Below are 10,540 nucleotides of genomic sequence, written 5' to 3'. Positions count from 1 at the left end.
TATTGCGCTTTTTTATATAGAACGAACACGAAGCTTGCATATATATATAGAGAGAGAAGAATATTATCTAAATTTATTTCCTACTTTTTTTATTTATAATATACGAAAAGACGGAACAATTTTATTTTGTTCTACCGTTGTGAAAAAAAAAAAAAAAAAAAAAAAAAACAACAACAACTGTGAGATCGTAAGAAATACGCAGATCTTAAGAAGGTAATAATAACAATAATAACATACCCGAAATGGTATTTTAAACGATTAACATGAGCTGGCATCTTCAATTTTGCACGCTACGCGCCATCATTTATTAATAAAATTGGAAAGAGAGATACACAGATAAAAATGTGTGCACCAGTTTAACCGCGAACAATCTGCATAATATATATTAAAGTTTATTATTATGAGAATCGACGCTATACGCGGTCTTTACTTACTGGTCTGGCTTTCGTCTAAATTATACACGTCGCCTAATGTCTTAACTGAAAACGGCTTCGAATCATTATCATAATTTTGGCATTTCCTGTCGTTCTTGTTTTCGCAACCGCACCCGCAATCTTCCTTCTGGGTGGTGTTGTAAGTTATTGCTGGTTTTTATCGGCGATTGAGATATCATATTTTGTTTTTCGCGAGCAGTAGATACGTCTTGGTGTTGCCTCTCTCTTTCTTATGTTACGCCTTTCTTTACGGCACGTATCTCTTTCAATTTCATATCTTTATGTTGCGAGAAATTTCGATAATTCAATTGTATCACGATGTTTAATCTTTTATCCAACATCTTTTGCACTTTAACGAATATATTTGTTACAGATCGTATAATTGTGATCTCACTTTGTTTTAAAATATTGGAATAGAAAATAAAATTCAAATAATTATATAACAAAACATCTATTTCTATCTTACACATTATTTTGTATATATTTGTGTACATATATTTTGCCATTTCGACAAAAAAGAAAGAACAATGGCAATATATATTGCGCGGCATGCCATTGTTTTAACTTCGCTCACATAATTTAATTAAATGCACATTTATTTGGAATTGTTTGTCGTTCACGAGAGAAAATCAATTATTATAATTTTTTCCCCCAAAATTTATACCTGTACACACATGCACTCTCCACCACTCTTTGTACGTATGCTAATTAACAGGAAAAAAAAGATTTACGGCCGCGTGTATATTTGTCACATAAAGAGCGCGGCAAACCGATTTAGTTCGCAGCGAGGTAATTATTTCTACACGTTGCAAATAATTTATTTTTCATTTGTTGTTTACACACTCGCACAGTGGATTTTTGAGTCAATTTCACTCTTCGAGCTTTCAATTTACACTCACTTTTCACAGCTGCTAACACAGGTTAGACCTATGAACATGTGAGCCCCAACTATGCAAATTTTAGCCCCGTCTGAAAGGTCCCTTTTGCTCGGTCAGACATGATTAAACACAGAACGGTGTTGTTTCAGCCCCATTCCGTGCTATCCCCACAAATACCACAGCAGGATTCGTCGGCGTGCTCGCTCACGATCTCTAGGATTCAATCCCCAGTTTAATCACTATAACCCCCGAAAACTCGATGGCTTCGCCTTTTCTGCCATTCACTAATATCTACACTCATCACCCCAAGCGGTTTCGTCGCTTTTATTAAATCTCTCAGTATCCTTTTCGCTTGATACGAATTTATTCTGCGCTACATTCGGATTTCATCCAACACACTTCTCGACGCGCTCCCTTTAATTGCTATCCTTAAGAACATGGCTTTGCTCATTGATAAATCTCTCTTATTGTTAAATCAAGATTATTACAAGTGGCAGGTTGAAGTTATCAGAGAAATGTAATATTTCGCAATGATTTATCATTCCCTACGAAAGACGGAAGTTAATTGCGCGTATTTGTCAAGGGGGGATGAAACCTAACGTGTTTTTCTTTGCGCTTATATCGGTTTGTTACCGACTGTCAAAGAGTTACACGCAGCAAATCAGGTGAGAAATGAGAAAAAAGAAATTTATTCGAATATATTCTGGTAAATAAAACGATAATTGCGGTAATGCGAAAGAAAATTAAGTAAATTACATTAGTACATAAAGACGGGAAATGTAAGATTTAATACACGCGCAATGCACGCACGCTCGAACCCGTTTTACCGGCGGCAATCTAACATTTCGCTCCGCCCGTTCTAAATCTCACGACACGTGTCCAGATATTCAGGAACAGATTGTTTCGTTGTAAACGGCGATATAACGACCCCGTTTAAACCGCTAAATGGATCGTCTCTCTCTCTATACATATACATGTATCTCTTTAACTGTTATACTATGGTGACTCCCCGGCTGCGCCGCTGTACATCCCCTTATAGCATCGCGTTTACGTTTACGAGCACCACCGCTGACGTTTACGAGCCACCGGCTGACGTACGAGCCACTTGCTGCTCTCTTGCTTTCATTGCTCGAGCTCACGCTTTAGCGTTTCGCCGCTTCTGATCTCCGGAACGGATAGCGATTTTATTGTTACCGTATTGAATTTCAACCGCGCGTTATCGCCATTCGTTTGATTTAAGAATCGAAAGGGAATGACGTCGCTCAGTTTTGACGTATTATCTCTCTTCTTTTCTGACAAATGGTTTTTTTTTTTTTAAGAAATATTTATTATCGGAAGTTGTTCTTTTTTATATTCATATTGCGCGCATTTTTAATCAAAGCGGGAAGGTTTCTGGTCGCAGCAAAGACAAAAGTGAAAAGAAAACCCTGGGAAAAACTGGGTCACAAAACATATTTGCATGACCGGTCTGCGCTACTGTGTGTGTTTAAAATTTTCGAGCGATTTATGGCCTCAAGAGTGTTTTATTGCTTTGCTGTGCTTTGTGCTAGCGTTTATAAGACACGCTGTCACGAGTTTAGAATAAGAGCCTATCCGCCACCTACCCCGCAAGACAGAACAGTAGCACGTGTTACGCACTTCTTCCGTCTTATTATTATTCTTTTTTTTTTTTTTTTGTAACACTCCAGTAAGATTTATCACCTAGGTAGTTACTCGAACAAAGAAAGTCGTTCGAAATTACATGTATGTAGTCCTATGACCGAGAACCAAACAGTAGTAAGTACCTAAGATCAGGGGTCGAACTTGGCCTGCCGCCATATTGCTGAAATACAGTCGGCGCTTTTGCCACTGTCGCTGCCATAAATTCATATTCGCGAATTCTTTGTTCTTTATATTCTATTTCCGTGTATAATAACCTAACATTTGAACAATTTTTTCTCAACTTTTTGTTTGAAAGCAAAATTAAACATTTGTAGATTTATTATTGTCCGAGATTTTAGAACTAATTTTTACATTTCTTATTTCGCGGTTAACAATCCTTCTTTTTTTTTTATATTGTTATTACATACACTTATAGTGTACACATAGAATCTATACGTAGTAGAGATGCTCGTACTACTGTATTATGAATTAATTATCCTTGCAAAGTAGTTCGGGAAACAGTAGTAGTTATCGTTATAGGCGAAGTACGGGATACATAATCATCATGTCAACATAATTAGATGTCATTAGTACGCGACGTAGTTGAATTAATAATCGCACCAGCAAATCAACCTGTTTAGTTCAAATAAAGAGACGACAGGCCGTGCCCTTGGATATGGCGGGATATAGCGAGGGGTTACTTTCTTGACTGATGAAGCTTCCTCAACGTTAATTATCCTCTCCCTGTTAACCAGCCGACACGTGACGTCATCGTTCTCGTCGTCACATTCGCGGCGTCGTTATCTTGGCTCAACTTGTTTCCATCATTAACGCGCGGAACGTGAAAAGTTCTCACAAAAGTGCCTTTCGTACAAACGATGCATCTTTAAACGTAGCAAGTCACGCTTCATCCAGACGCATTGTCGTAACTATGCGCCATTTCACAAGCACCGGCGCTTGTTCTACACAACTGCGTGTATTAAGGCTAAGTTGTTCTCTGCATTATAATGATCCGCGACACAGTCGATCGACCTTGATGAAGAAAAACACTCTTCCTCGCGGTGGCTAATTTAGCAAGCCTCTGGTCGATCGTTGTTCGATCGGTATATAACTGTCTGTTTATGACCTTTTTAATCATCAAGATCGATAACGGTCGATGAAGGAGAACATAAAGTAGATAGCAATCTCGCGAACTTACACGATTTCATCTTCGACTCGGTCTCGTTACCAGATTTATGACAATGAAGGGTCGGGAAAAGAAAGGGACCGTCAAAGTGAAATGTCGATGAGAGACAGACTTTTTTCTTTTTTTCCCGGCACACTGATAAATCTGAAAGAAATACGGACGATTGATTCACTCTTGCGTTACACGCGAATTCTCTCCCGTGAAAAACAGTGGCAACACAAGGGAAGGAGAGGGTGAGACAAAAGTGATAATATTTTCCTTTGGTTCCTCTATAGTGACGTTTCTCCAACACAGAGAAAGAAAGAGAGAGAACGAGAGAGTCAACCAAGGCAACACGTTCTCCCTCACATATACACACAAGCGCAATTCACCCTTCGTAAGCCTATTCACAAGCTACGCAACATCTACGCAAACAGTCGGAGGATCCAAACAATGAGTCGACACTGCGGTTGCTTTTATTTTTTGAAAAATGGAGAACGCGGGCGGTACGTCGGACGTACTTCCGGAGGATTCCAGTCTCCGTTCCCGTATCTTCGTCCTCTGCTTTTTCCTGTTTCATCCCTCGCTATTCATCATCGTATCTTCGTTCTATTTTATCGTGCTCTTTCACTTCTCGTATAACATTAATTTTTGTTTAATGTCAAATTATTTTCTTATTTATTGTATTGTACAAAATAATATTGCATTTTTTAACTGTTACATTTTGCGTTAGATTTTCTACGTTACTTTGTATAATGTTTGTCTTTTTTTTTTGGGGGGGGGCGGAATATTTTCTCCCATTAAAAGTATTAAGTTGAGACATTTAACGTCTTTTAGTTTGTACAATTTATCGATTAAAAATATCAGTTCGTAAACTTGCTTATGAGCACTGTAGTTCGCTTGCGTTAGTAGTTGATAATTAAGCAGTTAATTTATCTTTATCGCAATACCTCTTCTTTTTACACAAAGATCGGTAATATATCTTTCTTTTTTCCGTTCCTTTTTTATCCGTCTTTCCTATCTCGGCAATGTTCGCCCTCACATTTTTCTCTTTTTATATTTGGTATAACGTCGATTCTCTAGTCTGTCTTAGCCATCTCATGATTCATCGTTGCCGCTACGAATGATCCATCTCTTTCCTTGGCGTATCGTCTCGAAACCAATACCGAAATCGGACCGGGCGCTGAGCTGAAGATGACCGTCACTGACATGTACCATATTCCCGATCGGTGAAACTGTTATTTCTTTTTTCCCAACTTCGGACAAGCGAGAGGGAAGAAAAACGTTTTCCAGACTTCGCGCGGCATTTTTATTAAAGCGCGCGCTTGTTTTGGGATCTGCGCATCTTGGCAACGAATTAATTCTCTCATGATACATTTTTGTGACATTTATTTTTGTAACATTCAGCAAAGTGTCTCGGCGACGCTTTTTCTAGAACAGCGATATCGGTTTTACGCCCTACGCCGTATCTTCGCTTTCTAGTTGGTGACATTAACTCGGTGATTTATTCGTCCCATGATGATTTATCTCTTCCGCCGATAGTCACACCAATCTAGAAGCCGAATGATCGATCAAACCATCCCGAAAATCGAAGCAAGTCTAGGAAATAATGCGCGGCACGTTATAACGCACGTATTTCTTTTTCTCTTTCGGTAGAAAATATGTAAAAAACTATGTACTAAATTCTCGAAGGAATCTTTTATGTAATTTAAAATCTTTTCATATTTATTTCACTTAATAAAAAATGTTATTTATGTTATGTTTCTTTTATTACATATCATGCATACTTTGCACTATAAAAAGTCTACTCAGAGACACAAAAATGTAATAAAAAATATATAAAGTTAATTCTGTGCAGCACACATTTGTTACATACTGTTTAATAACATTTTTTATATACCGTTTAAGTTTCTGCGAAGTAAAGTCCGCGTTTCATTGGATCTCACTTCGGCAAACTGATTACGGTGCATCGTATAAAGCCGGTTAACTGCCGGATCGCTGGTACAGACCGGTCATGCGGGATGCTGTATTCTCCGCCTGTTATTTTCTTTCATTTCTACAAGAAACAACTGCCCGAAGCTCACGAGACTTCATCCACTCGTTTACTTTAAAAGAATAACGTGGTATCACACGATGCTAAAATATTATTTTGCCTCGTACTTATAATATTATTATTACACATAATCCTGAAAATGTCTAATTGTAGTTACAGTACCTGAAAATATTTCACGTCAGCGTGAGAGATTTATATAAAATATTGAGATATTATATAAAATATCTGTACGTTTATAAATAAAAAAAACTTTATTTGGAATAATCGATCATCGATCCGCATATAATGTATTCGTCTGTAGAATGACGGAATATTATCAACACGTCTAAAATATCTAGCGATTTTCGAGTCAATCAATAGACCTCGTGCTTGTGTTACGAGACACGCGCGGTAGATCAGGTCTGCGAGCTACAAAGTGTAGATTATTACGCAGGCTGCAATTTTGCAAAATGGATTGGTCTCGGATAAGAAAATTTCGCCGACCGTTCCTCTTACAACGTCTTGCAATTTTCTCCCTTCCCCCGAGTTTGGCCGCCATGTAGAAATTACCAGGTGGGAAATTTTTTTTCGAGCCTTCCGTCGATTGGCTGCCCCGACAACAGGTAGGAACCAACATCCACCACCCGAAAAAGCAACGTTTAACGATTTGCCTAGGTGATCGTCTCTTAATCGCGACGTTCGGCTGATTTCGATGATTAATTTTCGTCCGGAATGGCCGTCGTCTAAGGTTCCAAGTGGCTGTTAGTACGTAAGCTCAGATCGAACACACGAAGCGTGTAGACGATATTAAGTAGTAGATCGTATACCTCAGGCGTATACTTCTGACTATACTTTATATCGCGCACCTTCTTCGTCCCGCTCTGATTTTATCGGGGTGATTGCGCCAAGTTCGACGCTTCTGGCTATTGACGATTAGCCGATTACGCGCGGGTATACATATATATATATATATATATACGAATCCACCAACTAAATGTCTCTATTTCGGGGAGACCAGTTTACATTCGGGGCTACTTGATATTAAGGCACACACGTACCTAATCTCTTCCGCGAGATCTCTCTGGCGGGAACAATTTTATTTTCGCGTAAAACCACGCGGGTTTAAAGCGCGTATTTGATTTCGTTTGCGGAATGTAATTCCGAGTTTGCAATAAACAACGTTAACAGAAAATTTCTCGAAAATAATCAAATCAATTTAAAACACATATCCAAACTAAAGCTGGATAAGACGGAAGATTTACATGTAGCGTTCTCACGGCGCACCGAATATAAAAATAAATAAAAGACAAGATTTACGCGCCTAGTTTAACGGACGTTAAGATCTTCCTTATTTGGGCATGAAGACGGTGCTATTAATCAATGTATATACGTTGTCACGCCGAACGGCCCACGTCTAACACGGCGTATGATTATCTGGAATAAAGTATCCGGCGCGACAAATCACTTCCTTGTCAGAAGTTGTTTAACTGACTATATAAAATCACAGCGTGCTCCACATTGCACATTATAATATTATATTATATACGTACCTACATAAGGCGTGGTGTGCGCGCACACCACCACCAAAGTGATCGCGATGCGAAATCTCGTTAATTAATTCAGACTACTTTGTACCGCGCGCTTGTTATTGTTATATATTGCTTCTTCCTTTATAAGGACATTTAACTCGATATAAATCAATTTCTGCGAAAATACAACCAACGTGTGCACACGTACGTTGCGCGTTACATGCAAAAATGCAGTCCAATTACAAGAAAATTCTTTCCGTGTTTTCTGCACATATAATACGCGTGATAATATTTAAACGTGTGTGTGTGTGTGTGTGTGTATAAATGTTCAGACGTGTAAAAATTAATTCCCGATCGTGTGAGCGACGGTCGATCTATCCTACGCATTTCGACGTGACAAATTTTCAACTTTTGAAGTCGCCGTGTGTTTAATCGACGAAAGACGAACACACACTTTTCGCGATATTACATACATATATCTATTTACATATGTATATACCTACGGATTTTTTTTTTTTTTACCAAGGCCCGCGGCCGTCAGACGCACGGCGGTCATTTGTCGTGTGCGCGCATGTGAAAATACGACAGAGGAATATTTCACTTTTCGTAGCGTTCACGCGCCCCGACGACAGCGTCGCGGTGCCACGTCACGAGGCATTCATTTCGAAATACGTATACCGGTGCGTCCAGGGTCCGGGGAGTAGCCTTAATAAATGTAGAAGCATTTATAAAGGCAGCAAGATGCGAATGTTCCTGCTCTCTCACTCTTTCTCTTTCTCTTTCCACCCCATCCCTTTCCACCCTCCTCTGCGTCTCTTTCTTTTTCGCTTTCTCTCTCTCTCTTCCTGCGTTCCCTTGGCGCGACGGAAAATACGCGACAAAATCCTACGTCAAAAAAAATGTCGATAAGGTATGACGTTCGAGAAAGGATGAAAAGAATTTTTCTCCCGTGTGCGTGTTTTTTTGACGTATCTATCTACGTACGCGTTATATAAGCTCGCGGTTTTGCGCGCGCGCGCGCGCGTGTATATAAATCTTTTATAAATCTTTCTAAAGACGATGAGTCCTCTCCCAATGCACACACTCGTCCGCAACGTTGGAGATTCAAATTGAATAAAAACAAGTCATTCTCTTAATGATAAGACTTTACTTGCCACACACCATCATAAACGCGTGATAAACAGGATATTTTAGCTGCGGCGGTAATTAGCACGTCTAACAAAAAATATGAAATATTTGATTGATTGTAGATAACTCGATTTTATCTCAGGCGTTGAGTAACGATTTTCACGAAAGAATTATAGTTGCATGCAACATTATGGTACTTTTTTACGTACATTATGCAAATACAGATACACCGCGCCCGCGCGCGCGCGCGCAAATTACCTTTTTCCACGGCTATTTGGCTTTTTGTGTAATTGCTGTAAGTCAACAGTTTGTCTCTCGCCGAATAACGTTATGGGAAAAAAACGTGAATGACTTTGAACCAACTACAAATGTAAATGCATTTATAATTGCTGCAGAGCATCCTCTTCGCGTTGTGTCCGACGGCCCGCATTACAAACGGATATTCGAACAAAAAGTCCTTCTTTTTGCACCGCGTTTAATTCTAAATGTTGCTCTTTAATTCCCGTTTTGTACTGATAATAAATGCGATTGTTATCTTCGCGCATAAAGAAATGAAATTCAGATGTTTTGAATTAAGTTGGCAACAATATCATTTTATGAAAAAACTCTCACGCGCGCTTGTACACAAATTCTGTATGCAACTATAAATCGTATCTACACAAATCGATTTGCTTTTTATATACTGTAGTATATTTAATTTCGCAATATATTTATTTCGAATGTTTATTATAGACATTGAGATACAACGGAAAAAAAAAATCAATTTTGTTGCCATCTTATTCAAACAAATAATAGATACACGTACCTATACGTAAAAATAACTTGCGTAACAATGAGATCCTCGCCGAGAACTCTTCGCTACAATTATCGGAGACACTTGGGGGACTTGAAGCAACTCCAATTGCGCAATCAGCAAGAGACCGCAGTGTCTCTCTCGACAATGTCGCTATCTGCGGATTCCGTATGGCAATCTCTCATAGTTGGCAACATGTCCCAGCGGAACAGAGAAACGACCGACGAAAAATAACGAAAATTCGTTCGTCCGTGCGACGCGGTGTCGGCGCGACGATTCATTTTGGGATAGTTAAATCAGAACCGGCGCGCGCGCACAGTACCGCCAGTCATCGAAAACGCGTCGAAGACACGTATGTAACACTGGCGCGATTTCGCGTCACACGTATACGCTTTTTCATTTCTGTGTGCGCGTGTATATATGTATATTTGCACGCGCACATAAGTCTGTACACGGTCCGACAGAACTGGTCGGTATTAATAGAAGCGTAGTTCGATGCGGAGTTGTTGCCGGCCGTCAGACGATGTTTGTGTATACTGAAAAATATGTATTTGCATATATATGTATATATATTGTATATATGTACGGGTGTACGCGCTTGGTGATGCTGACGGGTGCAGTTCTCACTTGGGAAAACGAACCGGTATTAATAGAAACGTAGTTCGACGGCTAGTTGTTGTCGCCAACAATTAAATGATTCTCTAACGAATCGTCGATATATAGAACGATTTTTCGAAACCAATCCACCGAATGCGCTGAAGCGATATGAACGTGTGCGCTGCTGCGCGTCGCTCACGAGGCCCGCCGTCGCCATGTTCCGACGGCCGACGGTGCGCCATGTTGGAACGCGCCGCTACTCCAATCCAATCTCATCTAATCGAATGTATTGGGGGTTCTTTTATATTGTCAGGTGCGGATAGCAAGCGTGTTATTACTGAAA

The 10,540-nt window shown here is 39.6% G+C and overlaps 1 long non-coding RNA gene across 1 annotated transcript in view; it reads right to left on the bottom strand.

Moving 5' to 3' along the window:
- The window catches only part of LOC109852869, a 20,821-nt gene extending 11,002 nt beyond the window's left edge, over nucleotides 1-9,819 (bottom strand). Inside the window, exon 1 of the long non-coding RNA XR_002250045.1 lies at nucleotides 9,613-9,819. This is a non-coding gene — a long non-coding RNA (uncharacterized LOC109852869). The remainder of the gene's footprint in view (nucleotides 1-9,612) is intronic.
- Between the last annotated feature and the right edge of the window lie 721 nt (nucleotides 9,820-10,540).

The sequence above is a fragment of the Pseudomyrmex gracilis genome, unplaced genomic scaffold (assembly GCF_002006095.1).
Source record: "Pseudomyrmex gracilis isolate BER0280 unplaced genomic scaffold, ASM200609v1 scaffold_38, whole genome shotgun sequence".
NCBI classification, from domain to species: Eukaryota; Metazoa; Arthropoda; class Insecta; order Hymenoptera; family Formicidae; genus Pseudomyrmex; species Pseudomyrmex gracilis.
The sequence above is the reverse complement of the archived record's forward strand: the minus strand, read 5'-3'. Positions and strand labels throughout refer to the sequence as shown.